General features: G+C 42.6%; 1 protein-coding gene across 6 annotated transcripts in view; it reads right to left on the bottom strand.

Moving 5' to 3' along the window:
• CAMKK1 (calcium/calmodulin dependent protein kinase kinase 1) overlaps positions 1-26,845 on the bottom strand; it is a 382,369-nt gene that overhangs the window by 296,061 nt on the left and 59,463 nt on the right. The window contains exon 2 of one of the 6 annotated variants that reach the window (XM_073615056.1): positions 9,467-9,538. The exons of the other annotated variants lie outside the window; for them this stretch is intronic. The gene's annotated coding sequence lies outside the window, so the exon portion shown is untranslated. The remainder of the gene's footprint in view (positions 1-9,466; positions 9,539-26,845) is intronic. 6 annotated transcript variants of the gene reach the window in all.

Here is a 26,845-nt window from a genome sequence, read left to right as displayed (position 1 = left end):
GCATTAGTGCGTATAGAACTTGCAGCTTGCACATCTGGAAAGGCACCATCAATGCTGAAATATATATATATATATATATATATATATATATATATATATATATATATACACACACATGTTTTAGAGTAGAATATGTTCAGGCAAGAAAGGGAAAAACCCCAGCAACTGGTCTCCTCAGTTCCCAGATGTTTACAGAGTGTTGTGAAAAGAGGGAATGCTATACACTGTAAACATGACCCTGTCTCAACTTTTTTGGGGCATTGGGGCTGTACTTTGCCAGCTTTTTGTTTCCCTGTTCCAACTTTTTTGAGACGTGTTGCTGCTATCAATTTCAAAGTTACCTTATTTTTTCTTAAAATGGTACATTTTGTCATTTTAAACATTTGATGGTTTTCTATTATCTATTGTGAATAAAATGTGGGTTTATGAGATTTGCAAATCATTGCATTCTGTTTTATGAAGATTTTATACAGCGTCCCAACTTTTTGGAATTGGGGTTGTAAAAAAAAAAAAATTACACACAAAAAATAATTTTTTTACTGTTGTTTAATTACCTTTATCCTATTTGCGATTCTTTTCTTTGCATTAAAAAATGTTTGCACACCCCCTTTACAATAGTCAACTCAAGAGCCAGTGAGACATGCATCCACTGAGCAGTGACAGATTTCTTCAAGTGCATGAGTAAGAACTAAGGTATAGGTTACAATATCCAAAGAATCAGTCAAAGTCAGCCACAAGTGTAGGAGCTAAATTTAGAGCAAAATTAAAGCTTCATTTTTTTTTTTTTAATTAAAATAACAAACATTGTATTCTTACCTGCTCTGTGCAGTGGCTTTGTACTGAGATGCCCCAATCCTCTTCTTATGGGGTCCCCTGCCAGCGCTCCAGGCGACTGCTCTTTGGCACGTGTCCCCATGGAAAGCTGATTGAAGTGGGGGAACTCAGCAGGAAGTAGGGGCAGAGGCACTGAAGAGGGACCCGAGGAGGATCGGGCTGCTCTGTGCAAAACCACTGCACAGAGCAGGCAAGTAGAACAGGTTTGTTATTTTTAACAATAAAAAAGCAAAAATAAAAAAAAAGGACTTTAGTATTACTTTAAGGTGGAAAATCTTAAGGCTTTTAGAACCACTTTAAGATGGCGTGTCAGAGTCTTCAGGGACAATGATGATACCAAAGTAAGTATCGGCTTACTAATGTAAAGACAAATGCTTGGTGTTGGTAATAGAGCTGATTAACTAATGCTGTTATCACATGCTATTAAAACTTTATTTTTGCTATCTGAGGGTACAATGGGGCACTCAACAAGGGCTCCATGGAATCATGCTCGGGGTGCTCTGTGGCTCTTTTTCTAGGTTGCCATTGGTGATTTCAGCACACAATGTTCCGCAGCAACAGAAAACCCACTAGACTTTTTTGGCAGGTTGGGGATCTGTACAAGGAGAACGGAGCATCCATCTGAAGAGCTAAGGACTGCAACTCTTTCCCACCCTCCCCTTTCTGCTGTTTTAGTCATTTTATCACTAGTTCTGGATGGACAATGTGATATTATATAAAATAGTTCATGGTTGGTCTGTGCCTTATGGCTAGTCTTTTAGGGTATAAGGTTATTTAATATAAAACTTTGGGTTACCAATACACATACATACACACATATACATAAACACACACATACATAAATACATACACACACACACACACACAGTGCCTTGCAAAAGTATTTATCCCCTTGGCATTTTTCGCGTTTTGTCGCCTCACAACCTAGAATTAACATGGATTGTTTGAGGATTTGCATCATTTTATTTACAGAACATGCCCACAACTTTGAAGATTTTTTTTGCTTTATTATTGTGAAGTAAACAAATAGGACAAAATACCAGAAAAAGTATGTGCATAACTATTCACTACCCCCCTAAAGTCAATACTTTGTAGAGCCACCTATCACAGTTCCAAGTCAAATTACATAAGTCTCTATGAGCTTGCCACATCTTACCACTCGGATTTTTGCACATTCCTCCCATTGAAAACTGCTCCAGCTCCTTCAAGTTGGATGGTTTGTGCTTGTGAACAGCAATCTTTAAGTCTGACCACAGATTTTCTATTGAATTGAGGTCTGGGCTTTGACTAGGCCATTCCAACACATTTACATGTTTCCCCTTAAACCACTCAAGTGTTGCTTTAGCAGTGTGTTTGGGGTCATTGTCCTGCTGGAAGGTGAACCTCTGTCCTAGCCTCAAAACAAAACACAGAGTGGTACAGGTTTTGCTCAAGAATATCCCTGTATTTAGCACCATCCATCTTTCCCTCAACACTGACCGGTTTCCCAGTCCCGACTGCTGAAAAACATCCCACAGCATGATGCTGTCACCACCATGTTTCACTGTGGGAAACACTTAGATTGCACACAGGTGGACATCATTTCATTAATTATGTGACTTTTTAAAGGTAATTGGCTGCACCAGAGCTTTTTATGGGCTTCATAACGGGGGTGAATACATACGCACATGCCAATTATCATTTTTTTTATTTCTGAAAAATAGTTTTATGTATATATTGTTTCTAATTTTACTTCACCAACTTAGACTATTGTGTTCTGATCCATAACATATAATTCAGATTAAAAAAAATTGAACTAAAGGCTGTAATGTAACAAAATAGGTAAAAAGCCAAGGGGGTGAATACTTTTGCAAGGCACTGTATATATACATACAATCATACAGTATCTCACAAAAACGAGTACCCCCCTCACATTTTTGTAAGGTGCCCCCAGAGCAAGCTGCTTGGTGTGGGGGCACTCGGCAGGAGGGAGGGGCCAGGAGTGCCGAAGCAGGACCCCAGAAGAGGAGGATCTGGGCTGCACTGTGCAAAACCACTGCACAGAGCAAGTAAGTACAACATGTTTGTTGTTTTGTAAACAATAAAAAAACAATGCTTTAGTATCACTTTAATAGTGCTTCAGATCAACTCTGTGGCCATTCTAGTCCATTAAACTTATTTACATGTCTGGTCTCTTGGTTTAAGGTTCACGTTCTGTTGCTCTTTTGTAGTACCCCATAGAATTTCTCCTGTTCCAATATCTTGCATTATTCAATGTTTGTCCCCTTCTAATCCCTTGACTAAGAAGGGTCTAACTTATTGTAAACACAACACATCACACCGCGTGGGTTTTGCAAGGCATTATTACTTCCTTGCCCATCATGAAAATATTATACTTTGGCTCCATGACAGCCATTATGTGTACAGAGACCTATATATATTTAAAAAAATTAAATAAATTGACATGAGTGCTTTATGCTGGAAAAGTGCAAGTGAAATAGTATCTCTTCACATTTTAACTAAGGTAGCCTAGAGGGGAACTCTGGGTTACCTTGTCACTCAGATGTTTGCCTATTCCTCACATATCTAAATTACGGAATATTATGTAAAGTATCCTGTTTTAACAAACCAGAAGCTGAATTTTGCTGCAGGTTAATTATGGTTTAAGCCTTGGTTTTCCCTCCTGCGGCCAACTGTATTAATATAGAACACGGTTATAATGAACTGTTTTAGTGAAGCAGACACCGCTGTAATTTTTTTGGACCAGAGTGAAATGATTTTCTTGAAGAACTACCCATATTTCTAATCCATCCCTTCTTTGATAGAAAAGGTCAAACAAAACGACAAAACCCAGAACTAGCCTTGCTATTCCACACATACAGCTAATAAGAATGTGGTACTCAAGTGACAATATTAAGTGAGCTTGCGAAAGTCGGTGTTCAGATGAGCAAATCATACCCTTATTCCCAAGCCATCTGGTCCTCCTGAGAGCCATCTGCACTCATTGGAAAGATGGCAAAAAGACAATATGTGGTACAATATGTGGATGGATGAAATTACATTGAAAGCAGTAAATCAAGCTGTATACATACACACACACACACACACAAAGAAGACCCAGTACCTGCAAAATAATTAATTTGGTAATATATCTAAAATATACCCAATAATGTAGACTGAAAAGGCAATATATCCAAACCAGTAATAAAGCAATAAAAGGGAATAATAATTAACAATAATTTGTCTAATGTTATGAAGAATAAAATGTATGGGACATCCTGGTTTTACTGGTAATAAATGCATTTTTTTTTTTTTACATTGGAGACACAAAGCACCATTACATCTCCCCTAAAACCTACTTCATCTGTCAAAAAGGAGTATCAAGTAGTTGGCCACATGAGAGCAGTGCTGGTATTCTGCATGTAGTAAAGTCATGTTTCCATATTGTTGTCATGCGACCATTATTATTAAAATATCCCATATCCTACCAGTGAGCAAAAAATACATCTATAATAAGATGTACTTAAATTGTATTTCAAGTCAAATCATTTTTGTTTTGGATAGAATGGGGAAGTGATAAAACCTAATACTGCAGTTTGTTACCATGCATTTCAAAGATCATATCAATTTTTGATAGGTCAATATGAGCCTATTGATGTCAATGACGCCGCCAGGAGGGTTGCCAGTCCTTGGCACCCAGAGCACCTGCCCTATGCCGGCTACAGAGTGCCCTGGGTCTCCTTTGAGAGCTAGAGATGATACACTCTTTGCCTTATGCCGTTTTGGGACATTGTACATACACTATATGACCAAAAGTATTGTGACACCTGCCTTTAGGCGCACATGAACTTTAATGGCACCCCAGTCTTAGTCCGTAGGGTTAAATATTAAATTGGCCCCCCTTTTGCCGCTTGAACAGCTTCATCTCTTCTGGGAAGGATGTCCACAAGGTTTACAAGTAGGGATGAGCTTCGAGTTTGAGTCAAACTCATGTTCGACTCAAACATCGGCTGTTCGCCAGTTCGCCGAACAGCGAACAATTTGGGGTGTTCGCGGCAAATTCGAATGCCGCAGGACACCCTTTTAAAGTCTATGGGAGAAATCAAAAGTGCTAATTTTAAAGGCTTATATACATGGTATTGTCATAGTGTTTGGGGACCTGGGTCCTGCCCCAGGGGACATGGATCAATGCAAAAAAAAGTTTTAAAAACGGCCGTTTTCGGGAGCAGTGATTTTAATAATGCTTTAAGTGAAACAATAAAAGTGTAATATCCCTTTAAATTTCGTACCTGGGGAGTGTCTATAGTATGCGTGTAAAGGGGCGCATGTTTCCCGTGTTTAAAACAGCAAAATGACATTTCAAAGGAAAAAAAGTAATTTAAACTACTCGCGGCTATTAATGAATTGCCAGTCTGACAATACACATAAAAGTTTGTTGATAAAAACGGCATGGGAATTCCCCACAGGGGAACCCCGAACCAAAAAAAAAAAAAACAAAACAAAAAAAAAAACAAACAAACGTGGGGGTCCCCCTAAATTCCATATCAGGCCCTTCAGGTCTGGTATGGATATTAAGGGGAACCCTGGCCAAAAAAAAAAAAATGGCGTGGGGTCCCCCTCAAAATCTATACCAGACCCTTATCCGAGCATGCAACCTGGCAGGCCGCAGGAAAAGAGGGGGGGACGAGAGAGTGCCCCCCCTCCTGAACCGTACCAGGCCACATGCCCTCAACATTGGGAGGGTGCTTTGGGGTGGCCCCCCAAAACACCTTGTCCCCATGTTGATGGGGACAAGGGCCTCATCCCCACAACCCTTGGCCGGTGGTTGTGGGGGTCTGCGGGTGGGGGGCTTATCGGAATCTGGAAGCCCGCTTTAACAAGGGGACCCCCAGATCCCGGCCCTCCCCCCTGTGTGAAATGGTAAGGGGGTACAAAAGTACCCCTACCATTTCACTAAAAAAAAAGTGTCAAAAATGTTAAAAATTACAAGAGACCGTTTTTGACAATTCCTTTATTTAAATGCTTCTTCTTTCTTCTATCTTCTTTCTTCTATCTTCCTTCGGTTTCTTCCTCCATCTTCTTCTTCTGTTTCTTCCTCCAGTGTTCTCGTCCGGCATCTTCCTCCGCGGCGTCGGCGTCTTCTTCCCTTCTTCTCCTCGGGCCGCTCCGCATCCATGATGGCATGGAGGGAGGCTCCCGCTGTGTGACGCTTCTCCTCTTCTGACAGTTCTTAAATAACGGGGGGCTGACGCACGGGGACTTGACGGGACTTCCCTATGGCATTCCCCGTGATCTCAGAAGGGGGCGAGGTTACGCAACGGGTGACCCCGCCCCCTCTGACGTCACAGGGAATGCCACAGGGAAGTCCCGTCAAGTCCCCGTGCGTCTGAGGGGGCGGGGTCACCAGGTGGCCCCGCCCCCGTTATTTAAGAACTGTCAGAAGAGGAGAAGCGTCACACAGCGGGAGCCTCCCTCCATGCCATCATGGATGCGGAGCGGCCCGAGAAGAAGATGAAGAGAAGAAGATGAAGAGAAGAAGATGAAGAGAAGAAGATGAAGAGAAGAAGATGAAGAGAAGAAGATGAAGAGAAGAAGCGTCACACAGCGGGAGCCTCCCTCCATGCCATCATGGATGCGGAGCGGCCCGAGGAGAAGAAGGGAAGAAGACGCCGACGCCGCGGAGGAAGATGCCGGACAAGAACACCGGAGGAAGAACCAGAAGAAGAAGAAGATGGAGGAAGCAGCCGAAGGAAGATAGAAGAAAGAAGAAAGAGGATAGAAGAAAGGAGAAGCATTTAAATAAAGGAATTGTCAAAAACTGTCTCTAGTAATTTTTAACATTTTTGACAGTTTTTTCGTGAAATGGTAGGGGTACCCCATTACCATTTCACACAGGGGGGAGGGCCGGGATCTGGGGGTCCCCTTGTTAAAAGGGGCTTCCAGATTCTGATAAGCCCCCAGCCCGCAGACCCCCACAACCACCGGCCAAGGGTTGTGGGGATGAGGCCCTTGTCCTCATCAACATGGGGACAAGGTGTTTTGGGGGCTACCCCAAAGCACCCTCCCAATGTTGAGGGCATGTGGCCTGGTACGGTTCGGGGGGGGGGGCGCTCTCTCGTCCCCCCCTCTTTTCCTGCAGCCTGCCAGGTTGCGTGCTCGGATAAGGGTCTGGTATAGATTTTTAGCAGGATCCCACACCATTTTTTTTTTTATTTTGGCGTGGGTTTCCCCTTAAAATCCATACCAGACCTGAAGGGCCTAGTATGGAATTTAGGGGGAACCCCACGTCTTTTTTTTTTTTTTCATTTTGGTTCAGGGTTCCCCTGTGGGGAATTCCCATGCCGTTTTTATCAATTAACTTTTATGTGTATTGTCGGACCGGCAATTCATTAATAGCCGCGAGTAGTTTTAAATGACTTTTTTTCCTTTGAAATGTCATTTTGCTGTCAGACTGTTCTAAAAAATGGGAAACATGCGCCCCTTTACAGGCATACTACAGACACCCCCCCAGGTACGAAATTTAAAGGGATATTACACTTTTATTGTTTCACTTTAAGCATTATTAAAATCACTGCTCCCGAAAAAACTGATGTTTTAAAACTTTTTTTTCCATTGATCCATGTCCCATGGGGTTGTTTTTCAGGGGTTGGGCTCGGCCCCTTAGTTCCAGTGAAGGGAACTCTTAAAGGGGACTCGCCATTTTTCACCTTAATGCATTATATGCATTAAGGTGAAAAAACTTTTTTAGTGCAGTAGCAACCCTTATACTTACCTAAGCCCCGTAAATCCCATGACGGGAACAAGCACACCAGCTCCGGCCAGTGTCTCATGTCCTGATTGGATAGATTGATAGCAGAGCAGCCATTGGCTCCCACTGCTGTCAATCAAATCCAATGACACAGGCGTCGGGGGGGCAGAGCCGAGTCCCGCTGTCTGTGTCAACAGACGCAACAGGACATGGGAGCGTGCCCGCTCGGGTGTCCCCTTGGAGAGCAAGAGGAGGAGCTAGGAGTGCCACAGAGGGACCCCAGAAGAAGAAGGATCGGGGCCACTCTGTGCATAACGAACTGCACAGCGGAGGTACTTTAAGGTGTCAACATACCAAGACATTTTAGACAATTTCATGCTTCCAACTTTGTGGGAAAAGTTTGGGGATGGCCCCTTCCTGTTCCAACACGAGTGCGCACCAGTGCAACAAAACAAGGTCAATAAAGACATATATGAGTGAGTTTGGGGTGGAGGAACTCGACTGGTCTGCACAAAGTCCTGACTTTTACCCAACAGAACACTTTTGGGATGAATTAGAGTGGAGACTGCGAGCCAGGCCTTCTCGTCCACATCAGTGCCTGACCTCACAAATGTGCTTCTGGAAGAATGGTCAAACATTCCCACAGACACACTCCTAAACCTTGTGGACAGCCTTCCCAGAAGAGTTGAAGCTGTTATAGCTGCAAAAGGTGGGCAAATTCAATATTGAACCCTATGTACTAAGACTGGGATGCCATTAAAGTTTATGTGCGTGCAAAGGCAGGCGTCCAAATACTTTTGGTAATAGTGTATATCTTATCTACTTTTTGATCCATCTGTTATTTATTTGGTCATCATAATGCAACATTGCAGTTTTTAGAACAATACATTTTTGTTCAGTTAAAAATATTATATTAATTTTATATATGATCCAAAGTGGTCATCATGGTATCCTACCAGTCCCCCAACAATGTTATTCTTTGTGCCCGGGAGGTGCCTCTTGTCAATAAGGACCCTAGAAACGCCCTGAGGCACCGTGCATCATCGCACCTATCCAAATCAATGAAACTATGCCAGATAACATAAGCACATGGGTGTGGAGCCAGCCCTAAGCTGCAAAGTGCTGAGCATTAAGTCTCATTGGCTATACAGCACAGCAGACTGTGTAAAAGCACATGGGTGTGGAGCCAGCCCTAAGCTGCAAAGTGCTGAGCATTAAGTCTCATTGGCTATACAGCACAGCAGACTGTGTAAAAGCAATACTATACACATAGAAAAAAAAATGCATATTGTAGTAAAAAGTTACTGATTGTGGCAACAGATCCCATATCTATACAACAGACTGGTAAATTAAGTTTTAATACATCCAATATAAATATATACAAAAATTGCCTTACATGTAACATGAAAAATTAGCCTGAATGTTACTCTTACTGGAATACTGAAATCTGTAATCTATTCTCTATTAAAAGTTTTTTCCCCCCAGTGCTAAATGAAGCAATATTATAATATAGATCTAGATAAACATGGCATTTTTTTTATTAACACACCATATTAAAAATGATAAAATAAGCCACAGGCCCTCTAAAAGTAAAAGGCTAACAAGTACCAGTCAGGTAAATCGCAGCACAGTTAATGGCAATTCCTACAATTATTCTATATAATAAAAAAATAATACATTTTTATAATCATAAACCCCCCAGCCCCCCCCCCCAAAAAAGGTAAAAAAAAAACATAATTCTGTGGGTAATATGTATTATATTGTTCCAAACCCATGAAATAATAGGGACCAAGAAAGAGAACATAAATGTTGGTGCAGTAACTTTTTAAATGTGTAAATATTATAATTAGGATAAAAAGTTATATTTCTACATTCTATGGGCAAAACAAAACAAAAAAAACTCACCAATCCAACAGGCATTTACTCGTACCATTTAATTTGGCTGCATGATACAGTTTGATCGGGTATCGGCAGGATCTAGTGAGGTGGTGATCACAAACATTAAACAAACGTTTATATTTTTCATATCTGTGACCGATATGTTCAAAATTAAAAGCTAAAAGAAACTACAATCTGACTCAGTATAGAAAAACTACTGATTTTTACATTGTGAGTGAATTCTCCTTATATATATTGTGCAGTAAAAAAAAAATAAAAATAAAAAAATAAAAACCCCAAAAAAAGACAAAAAAAAATAAAAAATAAAAGACGCAAATGCCTGTCTGAGCTGTTTAAACAGGCCCAAGCACAATAAAAAGTTAACAGGCGAGTAGTTTGATGTCTAGTTTCAAGAATCCTTTGGCACAGAAAGAGTGGAATGCCTTTTTCGAATGAGCTGCCTTTCCTTTTGAAAGCATGAAGAGGTACAACAGTGCAGTTGTCAGCAGTGCTAATCATATCGGCAAAGCCTCTTTTCAGCTGCACACCTAGGTGACCGCTGCACTAGGATTAGCTGTTGCCGCATTTAGTACAGTAAAGAGTTTATCTTCATTGTGTTTAGTGGATGATTGTAAAGACACTCCTTCGGTGTACATTTTCTCTCCTTCCAACCACAACGCACTGTCTCACTTGATTCTTTTCCAAATCTAGCGTTTAGTCTCGTGCTACAAGAACATTGGTGGCTGTCTGCTGAAATGCTAATGGTCCATGTCATGTTTATCAAAGCCGGCAGACAGATCATACATTCCAATCATCTGTTGCTCCCAGAGACCAACGCAAAGAAATCAAACAAACATTCTGCTCAAACGTTTAAAAAAAAAAAAAGGATATTTTTCCACCATTTCACCAGCATTGCTTTCTAAATAATACCACCTACAAAACACTAGGCACATTTTTCATGGGAAAAAAAATAAATAATAAAAACATACAATTTACGAAGAGCAAAAACAAATTGCTTTTGCTTTACTTATCCAAGCAGTAGTGCCTGCTGCTATAATCAACATTATGGTTCCCCACACACCTTTCTGAAATTCTAGTGCAAGTTTTTGAAAAGACCAAACCCTGCACAAGGCTAGGAATTTCAATAGCCCCATGGTGACAGCACTTAAATATGGTAATTGCCACTCAGTTAGAAAAAAACTAAACTGTGAAGAGGCATGAAGAGTGTCATATATACCCCTATACACAGATTTCCCAGGTAGGCAGTGCTCTTTTGGCAGAATGGTGTGGCAGGGCACCATAGCACAGGTAAGAGCAAACATCTGGTCAGATATGTATCTGTACAGAGCGGGGTCAATGAGCATCCAATTTGGCATTATGCTCCAACAATTCATTTATATTCAACGAGAGTACTGTTACATGTACAACCTACTACTATTTAAGCAGGGCTTGACAAATCTGCTTTAAATCTAGGAGCCAAAAAAAAAAGTTAGGAGCCAATTTTTTTTTAAACAAATATTATGGGTGGAACATGTAACATGTTCCCGAAGGTGAATGTATCCTTTAAACGCTTTCACAGGAAGAGCCGTTTTTACGTTTTTTGCACACATTAAGCCCTCATGTACACAGGCTGTTAAAATAACGTTATGAAAACGCCAGTATCTTTGCAGTGTTTTTTTTAAACTTTTTTCAGCCTCTTTGCAATAGCGTTTTTTAGCGTTTTTGAGCGTTTTTCCGCGTTAGCTTTTTTTTTTTTTCAATGGATCAAAAACGTTAAAAAACGTTGGTGAATGACGTTTTTGAGCGTTTTTGAGCGTTTTTTCAACGTTAGAGCGTTTTTACAGCTGAAAAACGTCTCTCAGAACCCACTGGTCCTGGGTTTTTTTTTTACAGCTTAAAAACGTCTATGTCACTTGCAGCTCAAAAACGCCTAGGTGGGCATGAAGCCATAGACTAACATAGACAGGCCTTTTTAAGCTGCAAAAAAAGCTCAAAAAAGCAGCTGTAAAAACGTCCGTGTGCATGAGGACTTAAAAAAAATAAATTTAGGCCTAAAGAGGACATAAAACCCCCAAACAGGATATAATTTTCTGAAAGCAGACACTAGTGGTAGTTCCAATTTTTAATGTCACACGATCTTACCGAAAAGGTCTAGGAAACACAAAATTTCTGTAAAAAAACAAAGGAAAAAAAAAACACCCACACATTGAAATTTTATTTTAGGGGCACAAAAACGCAATAAAATTACCCAAATATAAAAGCCAAGGTTGCACCAAATAAAGAGATACCCAACATGTCAGACTTTAAACATGTCAGCATCCAATATTTTCCATAGGTGACACTTTAAAAGCCCCTGTAGGTCATCAGTTTAGCATTACAAAAGGAGGTCTGGTGCTAGAATTATTGCTTTCATTCCAGCGTGCGTGGCAATATGGAACATGTATTGCAATTGGCAATTTCTACCACGTGCATTTACGTTTGTATGTGCCTCAATTTTTTTTGTTTTGGGGGGGGGGGGGGATTGTGTGTAACCAATTTGTTTACAATATGTAAAAACTTTTTTTTTTCCTCCATCACATAGGGAAAAAAAAGACCCTTATGTGATGATTTTTTTTTGGTGACAAGTTCTCTTTAATGAGCCATGCAGGCTCCAGCAGACATATGTCCACTACCCCTCTACCCAGCGGCAAACTCTATGCTGGGTCCCGGGCCCGCAGATGAGCAAGCAGAGCCCGGGATACATAGCGAGGGGGGGTAGAGGGGCGCAGAGTGTGAGGAGCATTCGGGGCACCAGGCCGCCATGGCGACAAGAAGTTTTAACCTGGCACATGGGGTTTGTTGAGCCCTGTATTAAAGCACAAATGAGGAGGATTAGAATATAGGATAAACTAAAAGTTTTAGGCTTAGACTAGAGGAGGGAAGGATTTAAACCCCCATCAAAACTTTTTTGTTGTCCGTGTCCCCACTGGGTAAATTCACCCTATTTATCCTGGTATCCACTGACACCAAGACAGATCAAAATAATGAAAAAAAAAAAATACATTTTTACAGTTGTCTCCAGAACAAGAGGTGAGGGTACTTCCTTATAGGGATACCTGTTCCGAGGACAATTGTCTAAAGCTAAACACTAGAAGATTTTCACAATCAAAAATTCTCAGTACTTTTATTTACCTGGCAAAAATACTTACATTTTTCCTTAACTTTTACATTTAACACTTTGCAATAAATAGATTTTCCCCAATGAAAACCACATTCACCATTACAAATTTGGGAAACATTTCCATCCTGCTTCTTAAAATGTTCTTGTTGCTACAGTTGATTTGACTCCACCAATGATTAGACAGTCAAACCAACAATGTTCTACTAGTGTATGGCCACTCGTAGGAGTCCGGTGCGTGCTGGTTCACCGTTTCAGTTCCAATTTCAGCCCAAACGCACTGGACCCGCTGCAGAGATATTTGAATCGGCTCCATAGGAGAGCCGGTCAAAATCTCCTGCTATTGCAAATTGGATGCGGAGATCCCGCATCCAATCCGCAATGGTGTGAACCCAGCCTAATGCCGCGTACACACGAGCGGACTTTACGGCAGACTTTGTCCGGCGTACTTTGACAGACATTACGACGGACTTGCCTACACACAAACAACCAAAGTCTGATGGATTCGTACGTGATGATGTACACCGGACTAAAACAAGGAAGTTCATAGCCAGTAGCCAATAGCTGCCCTAGCATCGGTTTTTGTCCATCGGACTAGCATACAGATGAGCAGACATTTTTCGACCGGACTCGAGTCAGATTTGAAACATGTTTCATTTCTAGGGCCGTCAAACTTTTGAGAAAACAAAGTCTGCTGGAGCCCACACACGATCGAATTGTCCAACGGACTCCGGTTCAAGTATGCCGTAAAGTCCGGTCATGTGTACACGGCATAACTCCTACTGATTTATAGTGTTTATTACTTAAAAATACCATAGACAGGATAGGTTCTTAATACATCAACTACTGCAAGATATTTTTTTTGTCTTAGTAGGAAAGATTATAAGCATGTATTTCTTACAACCTCTGGTGATTTAATTTCTGTAGCCATCTGTTCTTTTTCACGTCTTACTCTGAGTGGTAGGAAAAGAACCAGGTGTTTAACTAAATAGCTTGGTACATGCTTCCAAAATCTGAATGTTTCCAATGCTTCCCAAACCAAGAATTTCATATAGTAGGTTCAGTGGGTGTATATATAAGGTGAGGATAAACCACCATGCCATTAATTTACTGCCCTATTTATTTTAGATTGTGTTTTTAGATTTGTTTGATATATTTGACTTAGCACGTGTACAAAGTCGCCTTCTTATTGAACAGGATTTTTCTTCACAAGAGTCACTTTATTGAGTATTATTGCACGTATGCACTTTAAATATTTTAATATCTGAGGATTTGAAGATTACTGAGGACACGGTTTCTTTTTTTTTTTTTTGGCATGTTTTATTCAATGAAAGGATTTTTTTCACTGTGAACTTGCTTGATTTACTAATTTTCGCTGCACCATATTTTATATTCAATTCTCTTTTTTTTAGTATCGATGATATTGTAATAGTACTTTTTTATCATTAAGGCTTTTATTGCACAGTGCTGCATTCCCTTTGCTATTTTTATACAGGTTTTTTCACACATTATGGGATTGTGATTGATGCATAGCAGCTGTCTATAGGCACTTGATTCACCTTCACACGGATTGTTTTAATCACACCTGAAGCTAATTGTAGCTTAGGGCTTGTTTAGGGTAGCTTGCAGGATTTTTGTATTATTTATATAGGCCTCATAGATGTTTAGACAGAAAAACCATTTGCCACTTGCAAACGTGACATGTTTAGGCGCATCAAGCACTTGGACTTTAATTCATTTAATTGGCCAGAATAATAAAATTTATTCTGCTTATTTAACCACTTGACCACTGGGCACTTAAACCCCCTTAATAACCAGACCAATTTTCAGCTTTTGGTGCTCTCACATTTTGAATGACAATTACTCAGTCATGCAACACTGTATCTATATGAATTTTTTGTCCTTTTTTTCACACAAATAGAGCTTTCTTTTGGTGGTATTTAATCACCGCTGGGTTCTTTATTTTTTGCGCTATAAAAGAAAAAAGACCGAAAAATCTGTAAAAAAATAAAATTTTCTTCGTTTCTGTTATAAAATTTTGAAAATTAGTAATTTTTCTTCATATATTTTGGCCAAAATTTATACCGCTACATATCTTTGGTAAAAATAACCCAAATTAGTGTATATTATTTGGTCTTTGTGAAAGTTATAGCGTCCACAAGCTATGGTACCAATATCTGAAAATTGATCACACCTGAAGTACTGACGGCCTATCTCATTTCTTGAGACCCTAACATGCCAGAAAAGTACAAATACCCCCCAAATGACCCCTTTTTGGAAAGAAGACATTTCAAGGTATTTAGAAAGATGCATGATGAGTTTTTTGAAGTTGTCATTTTTTCCCACAATTCTTTGCAAAATCAAGTTTTTTTTTTTTCTTTTTTTTTTTTTTTCACAAAATTGTCATATTAGCAGGTTATTTCTCACACACAGCATATGCATACCACAAATTACACCCCAAAACACATTCTGCTATTACTCCCGAGTACGGTGATACCACATGTGTGAGACTTTTACACAGCGTGGCCACATACAGAGGCCCAACATGCAGGGGAGCACCTTCAGGCGTTCTGGAGCACCCAACTCAATTCTGACATTTCTCTCCTACATGTAAAAATCATCATTTATTAGCTAGAAAATTACACAGAACCCCAAAACATTATATATGTTTTTTTAGCAAAGACCCTAGAGAATACAATAGCAGTCATTGCAACTTTTTATCTCGCATGGTATTTGCGCAGCAATTTTTTTAACGCGTTTTTTTGGGAAAAAAAACTGTTTTGTGCTTTACAAAAACCAAAACAGTAAAGTTAGCCCAATGTTTTTGCATAATGTGAAAGATGAAGTTACGCCGAGTAAATAGATACCTAACATGTCACCCTTCAAAATTGCACGCGCTTGTGGAATGGCGCCAAACTTTGCTACTCAAAAATCCCCATAGGCGACACTTTAAAATTTTTTACTGGTTACATGTTTTGAGTTACAGAGGAGGTCTAGGGTCAAAATTATTGCTCTCGCTCTACCGATCGCAGCGATACCTCACATGTGTGGTTTGAACACCGTTTTCATATGTGGGCGGGACTTACGTATGCGTTCGCTTCTGCATGCGAGCACACAGGGACAGGGGCGCTTTAAAATTTTTATTTTTTTTTTTATTGTTCATTTTACTTTATTTATTTTAGTTTGATGCTTTTTTCCAAAAAAAAAAAAAATTTGACCACTTTTATTCCTATTACAAGGAATGTAAACATCCTTGTAATAGGAATATGGCATGACAGGTCCTCTTTATAGTGAGATATGGGGTCAATAAGACCCCACATCTCACCTCTAGGCTGGGAAGCCTGAAATTAAAAAAAAAAAAAAAAAAAAACGATCCTGGCTTCGATCGTAGCTGTGAGTCGGTAGAAGCATGGGAGGGGGGGACATCCCCTCTCGCCTCCCGTAAGAACGATCAAGCAGTGTAACAGCCGCTATGATCATTCTTATGGTGTAGGGAATCGCCGGCTGAAAAAGCTGATATCTGAATGATGCCTGTAGCTGCACCCATCATTCAGATATTCCCGCACAAAGTCAAGGACGTTGTATGACGGCCGGCGGGCGGGAAGTGGTTAAAACGCATTTTTTTTTTAACACAAAGTTGTCCATTTATACAATATTTCTACCACATAACATGTACATAGCAAAAATGACACCCCGAAATAGAGCATGGCTCGGTATGGCGGGGTATTGCGGAGTATGGCGGGGTATTGCGGAGTATGGTGGGGTATTGCAGAGTATGGTGGGGTATTGCAGAGTATGGTGGGGTATTGCAGAGTATGGTGGGGTATTGCAGAGTATGGTGGGGTATTGCAGAGTATGGTGGGGTATTGCAGAGTATGGTGGGGTATTGCAGAGTATGGCGGGGTATTGCAGAGTATGGCGGGGTATTGCAGAGTATGGCGGGGTATTGCAGAGTATGGCGGGGTATTGCAGAGTATGGCGGGGTATTGCAGAGTATGGCGGGGTATTGCAGAGTATGGCGGGGTATTGCAGAGTATGGCGGGGTATTGCAGAGTATGGCGGGGTATTGCAGAGTATGGCGGGGTATTGCAGAGTATGGCGGGGTATTGCAGAGTATGGTGGGGTATTGCAGCGTATGGCGGGGTATGGCGGGGTATTGCGGAGTATGGCGGGGTATTGCGGAGTATGGCGGGGTATTGCGGAGTATGGTGGGGTATTGCAGAGTATGGCGGGGTATTGCAGAGTATGGCGGGGTATTGCGGAGTATGGTGGGGTATTGCGGAGTATGGTGGGGTATTGCAGAGTATGGCGGGGTATTGCAGAGTATGGCGGGGTATTGCAGAGTATGGCGGGGTATTGCAGAGTATGGCGGGGTATGGCGGGGTATTGCGGAGTATGGCGGGGTATTGCGGAGTATGGCGGGGTATGGCGGGGCTTTGCAGAGTATTGTGGGGGTATTGCAGAGTATTGTGGGGGTATTGCAGAGTAATGTGGGCTTTGCAGAGTATTGTGGGGGTATTGCAGAGTATTGTGGGGGTATTGCAGAGTATTGTGGGCTTTGCAGAGTATTGCACAGCAGAAGGGATGGCTGAGCATGGATGGATGGATGGCTGGATGTCTCTGTGCAGCGCTGTGGGCACTACACATCCAGCCCACAGCGCTGCAGCCATCCACCCATCTCCCTCTCCTCCACAGTGTACCGATCGGTACACAGGAGGGGAGGAGAGGAACCGGCGTCATCGGATGACGCCGGTCTGTTTACATGTGATCGCGCCGTCATTTGACGGCGCGATCACATGGTAAACGGCCGCGATCAGCGGCCATTTACCGGTATCCGTGATGCGCCGGGTCCTCTGGACCCGGCGGTCACGGATGTGCTCGGGTGCGCGCCCCAGGGGGCGCGCGAGAGGGGAATTCCGGGAGGACGTCATATGACGTCCTCCCAGAGTTAAGCAACCGCCCTGAAGCCGTCATTCGGCTATGGGCCGGTTGTTAAGTGGTTAAATGAATTGATGCTCAAGCCCTAAAAAACACGCCTACCGTTAACGTGCATTTAGCCATGTCAAGGGGTTTTTTACTGCCAAAACGCTGCCGCTTCTGGATGATGCACGGGGCAGTGCTATTTTTGGCATCTGAACGCCTGTGTGTGCGCATTAGAGCTGCACGATTCTGGCCAAAATGAGAATCACAATTTTTTTGCTTAGAATAAAAAGATCACGATTCTCGCAACGTAAAATCGTTCACGTTATACAAAAAAAAAAAAAAAAAGGGCTAACAGTTTTTTTTTTTTTTTTTAATTCATTAAAGTAATTTTTTTTTAACAAAAATTGCATTTGAAAGACCGCTGCACAAATACAGTGTGACATAAAATATTGCAACAACCACCATTTTATTCTCTAGGATGTCTACTAAAAAAAAAAAAAAAAAAAAATATATATATATATATATATATATATATATATATATATATATATATATATATATATATATATATATATATATATATATATATATATATATATATATATATATATATATATATAATGTTTGGGGGTTCTAAGTAATTTTCTAGCAAAAAAAAAAAATGATTTTAACTTGAAACCAACAAATGTCAGAAAAAGGTTTAGTGTTTAAGTGGTTAAACTTTTTTCACTTACACAGGAAGTCTATTACATTGACAAATTGTTACAATGTTTATACTTAAGTTCAACTGATAAAGAATGTTTTGATTCTTGGAAGACTGCCCAGTTTTTCTCTTCCTTTCCTTTTGAGGGCTGTGGGTTCAGAAGAGCAGAGTGAATTCTTTGTATAGAAAGAATTATGAAACACTTTAGTCAAGATCGCGATAACGATTCTTGCGGATTAATTGTGCAGCTCTAGTGTGCATGGACACTAGGGCTGAAACAACGAATTGATTAATCGACAACTAATCGATTATGAAATTAAATCGATTACTATTTTCATAATCGATTAACCAGTAACATAATGGGGTTAAAAGAAAACTAAATTGAGCCCTTTATAGTACAAAAAGAATAAATCGCTACTATAAAAATATTACTTTCACAGTTCTACAGTAAAAAAAGGAACCCCTTACAGTCGCGATTATCTGCTTTTTTTTGTGCTATAAAGGGCTAATTTTAGTTTTTTTTAACCCCATTATGTTACTAAACGTCTTAGGCCTGGTTCACACCTATGTGTTTTTTGGTGCAAAAACGCAAATCGCAGCAAAATCACGTGCACAAAAATCAAAACTCACAGCAAAAAGCACTGCAGAAACAGATCAAAAGCAAACTGCATAGGAGTGAACCGAGCCTTATGCTGGTCACATGGATCAATTTTCAGGCAAGAATATTCAGATGAAAAATCTTGTTTTTTTTAACATTCTGTTTTTAAAAGTAATGTAATTTCTGAAAGAAAACCACATACACTGTCTGAAAATTCCTTTGACCAAGAAGTTTTCTAATATTTACAAATTTTCCAATCACTGTGGTTGAAAATGAACGTCGATTTGACCCCACTAATGATTAGCAAATCAAATGAACGTTCTTAAAAAGACATTTTTTTTGAAGGAAGACATTGTTTGTTTTTTAAATAAAAAAAAATTTGATCTCTGAATCTGATATTTACCAGACTCACCCTCTAATAGTATATACAGTACATCTCCTCTAATAGTATATCTCCTCTAATAGTATATACAGTACATCTCCTCTAATAGTATATGCAGTATATCTCCTCTAATAGTATATGCAGTATATCTCCTCTAATAGTATATACAGTACATCTCCTCTAATAGTATATGCAGTATATCTCCTCTAATAGTATATGCAGTATATCTCCTCTAATAGTATATCTATTCTGTCTGTTATTCACAGGAGTGGATTAGATATTTTGCTCCCTAACCATATAGTTGGTTATTTATATTTACCACTGCATAGACATATTCAAGAATAAATTGCCTTTTTTTAAAACTTTACATATTAACTAAATTATACACCACACTCTTTAAGGTTATTAACCGATTAATCGAAACAATAATCGGCCAACTATATCGATTATAAAAATAATCATTAGTTGCAGCCCTAATGAACACAACACTTAGGGGCTGATTTACTAAAACTGGGGAGTGCAAAATCTGCATACGCATAGATCTACACATAGAAACCAATCAGCTTACAGTTTTTTTTTCGTGAAAGCTTAATTCAAGGGTCAGCAACCTTTTTCTACTTAAGGGCTGGATTAAATGTATGTGAATGCATCGAGGGCCACATTGACTCAGATCACAGAGCATGCCCCACAGGGGGACGCATTTTTGGGAGGACATACATGGACGTCCTCCCGTCAATTAGGGCCCGCGCTGTAGCCATCTTTCGGCTATAGCATGGGTGGGAGGTGGTTAACAAAAACCCATTTCCATTCCAACTTTTCCCAAAAATCCTATCACATTTATACAGGACAAGCAAGCCACTACTCAATTTTCCTTCATTAGTATTTGACTATAACTATACCGAGTCATGAGAAATACGAGAATAAGGAAGACAGCAGCTTTTAACATACTTTGCAGCAGGAGGATAGGTAAATATAACACTTCTTACTACATTATAATAAAGAAATGATCATTATAAAAATAAAAACATCTTGCAGAATTATTATTTTCTATTTTATAAAAGGACAAGCCCTCTAATTATATTTTCCTGATGAAGGCCCTTAAAGTGACTGTAAAGGATCGTTTTTTGTTTTTTTTTAAATAACAAACATTAGTGAATCAGTGTGCTTAAAAAGTGCACAATGAATAATAAGACATGTGAATAAACAGAGGGGTCGAAACGTCCTGAGTGGTAAGAATAGATGAAAAGTAAATTTCATTCATAAAAAATTCAATGAAGATGCATCAGTCCCGTTAGGAAGGATCACATATCCACAGTTCTTTGAAAACCACCAGTGTAGGAGAAGGAAGGGAAGGTGGTGTGAAGGGATATCCAGACAAACAGTGACTCCGGGGGACATTACAGATGGACCCTTACCAGGAATGATGGACCTCCCTGATAGCAAGGTCAAGTAAGCGTGCAGATACAGCCCTCTGCAGGGACAGCTGGATGATGGCGTTCGAATCAGCCGATGTGAACAGCGTTCCAATAGGGGAAGATACCAGCGTGTCTATCTGGAGGGGGGAACCCGCTGGGCCCGGGGAGGCCGTATGTGCAAAAGGAAGCAAAAAAAAAAAACAAAGGATCCGATGGTGTAGTAGGATTTAATGCGTAGCTGCGCCCTACATGTTTCGTCATAGATGAAGTCTTCAAAGGGGCCCCTTTGAAGACGTCATCTATGACGAAACATGTAGGGCGTGGCTACGCATTGTACGCCATCCACCCCATGTTTGTGCGGGTGTTCGCTTTTTATGCCGGTTTTTTACATTTGTTTTAATTACTGTATGGCGGAGTTTTTTTTTCCTGCCTGCGTCCAGCAATAAATTTTAAATCCTACTACACCATCGGAGCCTTTTTTTTTTTTTGCTTCCTTTTGCACATACGGCCCTCCCGGGCCCACTGGGTGCCCCCCTCCAGATAGGCACGGGGTAATCGTCCCCTATTGGAACGCTGTTCACATCGGCTGATTCGAACGCCATCATCCAGCTGTCCCTGCAGAGGGCTGTATCTGCACGCTTACATGACCTTGCTATCAGGGAGGTCCATCATTCCTGGTAAGGGTCCATCTGTAATATCCCCCGGAGTCACTGTTTGTCTGGATATCCCTTCACACCACCTTCCCTTCCTTCTCCTACACTGGTGGTTTTCAAAGAACTGTGGATATGTAATCCTTCCTAACGGGACTGACGCATCTTCATTGAATTTTTTATGAATGAACTTTACTTTTCATCTATTCTTACCACTCAAGACATTTCAACCCCTCTATGTTTATTCACATGTCTTATTATTCATTGTGCACTTAATTTATTTTTTAAGCACACCTATTTTTAAGCACTTTTTGATTGTGTGATTCACTAATTACTTACAGTATACATGCACTCATATTTATGCAAGCAGTACATGAATTTAGATCAGGGATCATTTGATTGCAAGCGCACTTAACTTATTTTATTTTGGTTTACTACACAGATATTAGTGTTTTTTTTGTTGCAGCTGCAGTCTAGTTTTTTCTGTTTATTGCTTTTTAGCGCAAGTTTTCCTTTTTATATTTTAAATAACAAACATGTCATACTTGCCTCCATTGTGCAGCTCGTTTTGCACAGAGTGGCGCTGAACATCCTCTTCTGGGGTCCCCCAGCGGCTCTCGTGGCTCCTCTCCACATCAGGTGACCCCCTAGGAGAAGCGCTCTCGAGGGGGTTACCTTGTGGGCGCGCTCCCGAGTCCAGCATTTGCGTCCACAGACATGAATGCCGGACTCGGCCCCGCATCATTGGATTTGATTGACAGCAGCAGGAGCTAATGGCTGCGCTGCTATCAATCTAGCCAATCAGAACACGAGACATTGGCTAGAGCTGGTGTGCTCATCCCCGGCACGAGAGGAGGGTTCAGGCAAGTAAAACGGGGGCACTGGATGGCTGCTGCACTGCAAGAGGTTTTTAACCTCAATGCATAGAATGCATTGAGGTGAAAAACCACGAAGGTTTACAACCCCTTTAACTACTGTTTATTGATGTAATCTGCCACAGTGTCTATGTTTTGAAACAAATATGCAGTATATACCTCATTAAGAGCGGCGCTCAGGTGTCAGACGAGGAGAAAAGAGGCGGTGGGTCACTTGAGCACCGCTCTTAATGAGGTATATACTGCATTTTTATTATAAAAAGACAGACACTGCAGCGGATTACATCTATAAACAGACAACCAGTTGTCCAAGGGCCGGGTGCGGTGAATTTATCACTGTGCACTGGCAGGCCAGACATTTAGAGGCGGCGGGCCATAGGTTGCCGACCCCTGGATTAATTGAACAAGCTGAAGTTAGAAGCCAGTTGGCCACCATGCACGGCTGCATCAGATTTTGCACTATCCAGTTTTAGTAAATCAACCCAATAGGCCATAGGCTGCGCAGCCTATTGGATTAGGGTGTGCACCCCAAAACTCAAACACACGTGTGTGGATGGATATATATATATATATATATATATATATATATATATATATATATATATATATATATATAGAGATATATATACACACTTACTTTTTTTGCTGATAAGTCAACCAGTGAGGGTTCATATCGAGTTGCCTTTTTATTTTTGCTCCATCGTGTGTCTGGCTGCCAGTGCCTGCCCTGCTCAGTGCTGTCTCTCACTGCTCACGTCACCTCACTGAGCAGTGTTGCCAACCTACCAGATTGAAATTTACTGGCACAACACCCAAAATTTACTGGCATTTTACAAAATTACAGTTAAGTGCACATTTCAGTATTTAGGCTACAAACAAGTACACTATGCAAATAGCAATGCGATTTAAGGTACATATTTACCTTACCTTACACATTCTGTTATTTTCGATATAATAGTCCATCGGTTTCTGTTCCCCATCACCTCCTGCCCCCACCACCATCACCTCCTGCCAGCTCTTTTCACCACTACCTCTTGCCCCCCATCATCCCCTGCCCCTATTACCTCCTGCCAGCTCTTGCCACCATCACCTCCTGCACCCACCGCCACCACCACCTCCTGCCACCACCATCACCTCCTGTCAGCTCTTGCCACCATCACCTCCTGCACCCACCGCCATCACCAGCTCCTGCCACCACCACCATCACCTCCTGTCAGCTCTTGCCACCATTACCTCCTGCCCCACCACCACCTCCTGCCCCAAACACCATTGCCACCTCCTGCCACAAACACCTCCTGCCACAATAAGCTCCTGTCAGCTCTTGCCACCACCACCCCCTGCCCCAAACACCACCATCACCAGCCACCACCAGCTCCTTCTGCCACAATCACCTCCTGCCACCACCAGCTCCTGCCCCAATCAACTCCTGTCAGCTCTTGCCACCACTACCTCCTGCCCCACCACCTTCTGCCACAAACACCACCACCTTCTGCCACAATCACCTCCAGCTACCACCAGCTCCTGCCCCAAATACCACCTCCTGCCACAATCAGCTCCTGTCAGCTTTTGCCACCATCACCTCCTGCCCCACCACCACCTTCTTCTGCCACCACCAGCTCCTTCTGCGACCACCTCCACCACCATCACCCCCTGTCACCACCACCTCCTTCCCCAAACACCTCCTGGCCCAAAACACCACCACCAGCTTCTGCCCCAAACACCATCACCTCCTGCCCCACACACCACCACCAGCTCCTGCCCCAAACACCACCACCACCTCCTGCACCCACCACCTTCTGCCACAATCACCTCCTGCCCCAAACAGCTCCTGTCAGCTTTTGCCACCATCACCTCCTGCCCCACCACCAGCTCCTTCTGCGACCACCTCCACCACCATCACCCCCTGTCACCACCACCTCCTTCCCCAAACACCACCACCTGCCACCACCAGCTTCTGCCCCAAACACCATCACCTCCTGCCCCAAACACCACCACCACCTCCAGCCACCATCACCTCCTGCCCCAAAAACCACCACCACCTCCTGCACCCACCAGCTCTTGCCATCACCAGCTCCTGCCCCAAATACCACCTCCTGCCACAATCAACTCCTGTCAGCTTTTGCCACCATCACCTCCTGCCCCACCACCACCTCCTTCTGCCACCACCAGCTCCTTCTGCCACCACCTCCACCACCATCACCCCCTGTCACCACCACCTCCTTCCCCAAACACCTCCTGGCCCAAACACCACCACCACCAGCTTCTGCCCCAAACACCATCACCTCCTGCACCTGCCACCACCAACTCCTGCCCCAAACACCACCACCACCTCCTGCACCCACCACCACCACCTTCTGCCACAATCACCACCTGCCCCAAAACACCTCCTGCCACAATCAGCTCCTGTCAGCTCTTGCCACCACTACCTCCTGCCCCACCACCTCCTGCCACCACCACCCCCTGCCCCAAACACCACCACCACCTCCTGCACCCACCACCTTCTGCCACCACCAGCTCCTGCCATCACCAGCTCCTGCCCCAAATACCACCTCCTGCACCCACCACCTCCTGCCACAATCAGCTCCTGTCAGCTCTTGCCACCATCACCTCCTGCCCCATCAACCACCTCCATCTGCCACCACCAGCTCCTTCTGCCACCACCTCCACCACCATCACCTCCTGTCACCACCACCTCCTTCCCCAAACACCTCCTGGCCAAAACACCACCACCACCTGCCACCACTAGCTCCTGCCCCAAACACCACCAGCTCCTGCCACAATAACCTCCTGCCTTTATTACCTTACCAAGGAAGTTTGAGAATGCAGGCTTGCCCTGAGCTGGTCCGCTTGTGCTGCGGATGTTGCCTGGGCAGCTGCTGTGCTGCGGATGTTGCCTGGGCAGCTGCTGTGCTGGGCTGTGCTATCACTGAGTTGTCTGACAGGCATGGCTCCTCCATTCCGCCTGCTCAGCTCCTGCCTCATGGTGACTATTTTTAAAGGCTGGCGCGCCGAGCGGGATGCGCCGTGACATCACTCGCATCGCCGCCAGTAGCACGCTGCACAGCCTCTGTCAAATCCGCCCCCCAGAAGGTCCCGCCCGCCGGCGCTGGCCGAATACAGGATCGGATTAGGATCAGCTTGGGAGTTGGGCAGCTCGCCGGAACTGTGCATGCGCAGTTCATAGCCGACCAGGTCACGGCTATTTTTACGGGCACCTTTGCCTGGACCAATGAGAGCTCAGCACAGGGATTAGGGTGTGCCTGGGCACACCCGGCACACCCCGTGGGCACGCCTATGCAATAGGCTAACATGTAGGGGCGTCTAGATGCAGAAAAGAAAAATGCCAGATGCCCCTAATGGTAGCGTTACAAATGTCCAGTGTGCATGAGGCCTTAACGTTAAGCTTATTTTTATATTGATGATGCAGTGGTGTTTTACACCAATTTGAATTTTTTACATTTTTTTGGATGGCTGGCTTGCAGGCTTGGTTGCTGAGGACTCAAGAGCTGGAACCCCAGTCTGCTATCAGCCTGGGCCAATTTTGGTCATTCTGGGCAGCAGTTGGGAAGAGGCGGCTTATGGCAACAGTCATATTTCGACAGACTATGCTGCTAAACTAACACAGATGGGAAAGGTGGTGGTGGTGGGGGGGGGTTAATAGCTATGGCTGACTATAAAGTAGTGTCAGATGGTCTCAGTCAGATATAAGAGGGTAGTATGAAATAAACAAAAAAAAAAAATGTAAAAATATATGGGAGGAGGAGAGGAGCTGAATCATTGGAGAGATCGATAATTGTCAGTTGAGGGCAGTAAAGGTCAGTCATTAAGGCACATTTGGGTCACTGAGACCCCTTTCACACTGGGGCATTTTTCAGGCGCTTTAGTGCCTGTAAAAGCACCTGAAAAATGCCTCATCTGCAGTCCCAGTGTGAATGCCCAAGTGCTTTTACACTGGAGCGATGCACTTGCAGGACGTTAAAAAAAAAAAAAAAAAGTCCTGCAAGCAGCATCTTTGGGAGAGGTTTATGCACCGCTCCTCCTTCCCCCCGCCCATTGGAATGCATGGGCAGCGCTGTTGAATCGCCTCCAAAGCACTTAGGCATGCGGCACTACACGGGCGCTTTTAACCCCCTCTAGGTGGTTAAAAGTTCCAGGCTGCTGCCCGAACAGCAGCAGCAAAGGGCCACTATAACAGCGGTAAAGCGCCGCTTTACTGCTACCACCCCCATCGCCCCAGTGTGCCTCATCTGTCTGAGCAACCGCAAGTGTGGTAAAGCTCACAATTAGAGAAAAACACTATTAGCAGAAAAAAATCACTCATGGTAAAAAGAATGTGCCCTCTGCATTTTAAAGACCGTAGTTAGTGTTGCAGAGAAGAGAGAGAAGCATTACTGAAACTATACTTTTTTCTATAATAAAAGACATCCATTTACCAGAAATGATTTGCGCTCGCGTTACCATCCTTCATTCTACTACTACGCTATTACAGATATATTAAACCAATTACACAATTTCAAGAAAAGCTTCCAATACACCGAAGCTAGCGGAGTTTGAACACTTGTACAGGTCAGAGACTAATGGAACACCTTTCAGGTCAATAGGTTGAACATATATTACGCTAAAACTTAAACTGAGCATTAGATTTTAAAACCAGAACACAAGAAAATTTTAGCACAAGATATCCTGGTAATATATTTTTCACG

The sequence above is a fragment of the Aquarana catesbeiana genome, linkage group LG02 (assembly GCF_042186555.1).
Source record: "Aquarana catesbeiana isolate 2022-GZ linkage group LG02, ASM4218655v1, whole genome shotgun sequence".
Taxonomy (NCBI): domain Eukaryota; kingdom Metazoa; phylum Chordata; class Amphibia; order Anura; family Ranidae; genus Aquarana; species Aquarana catesbeiana.
This window is presented reverse-complemented; position numbering and strand designations above follow the sequence as displayed.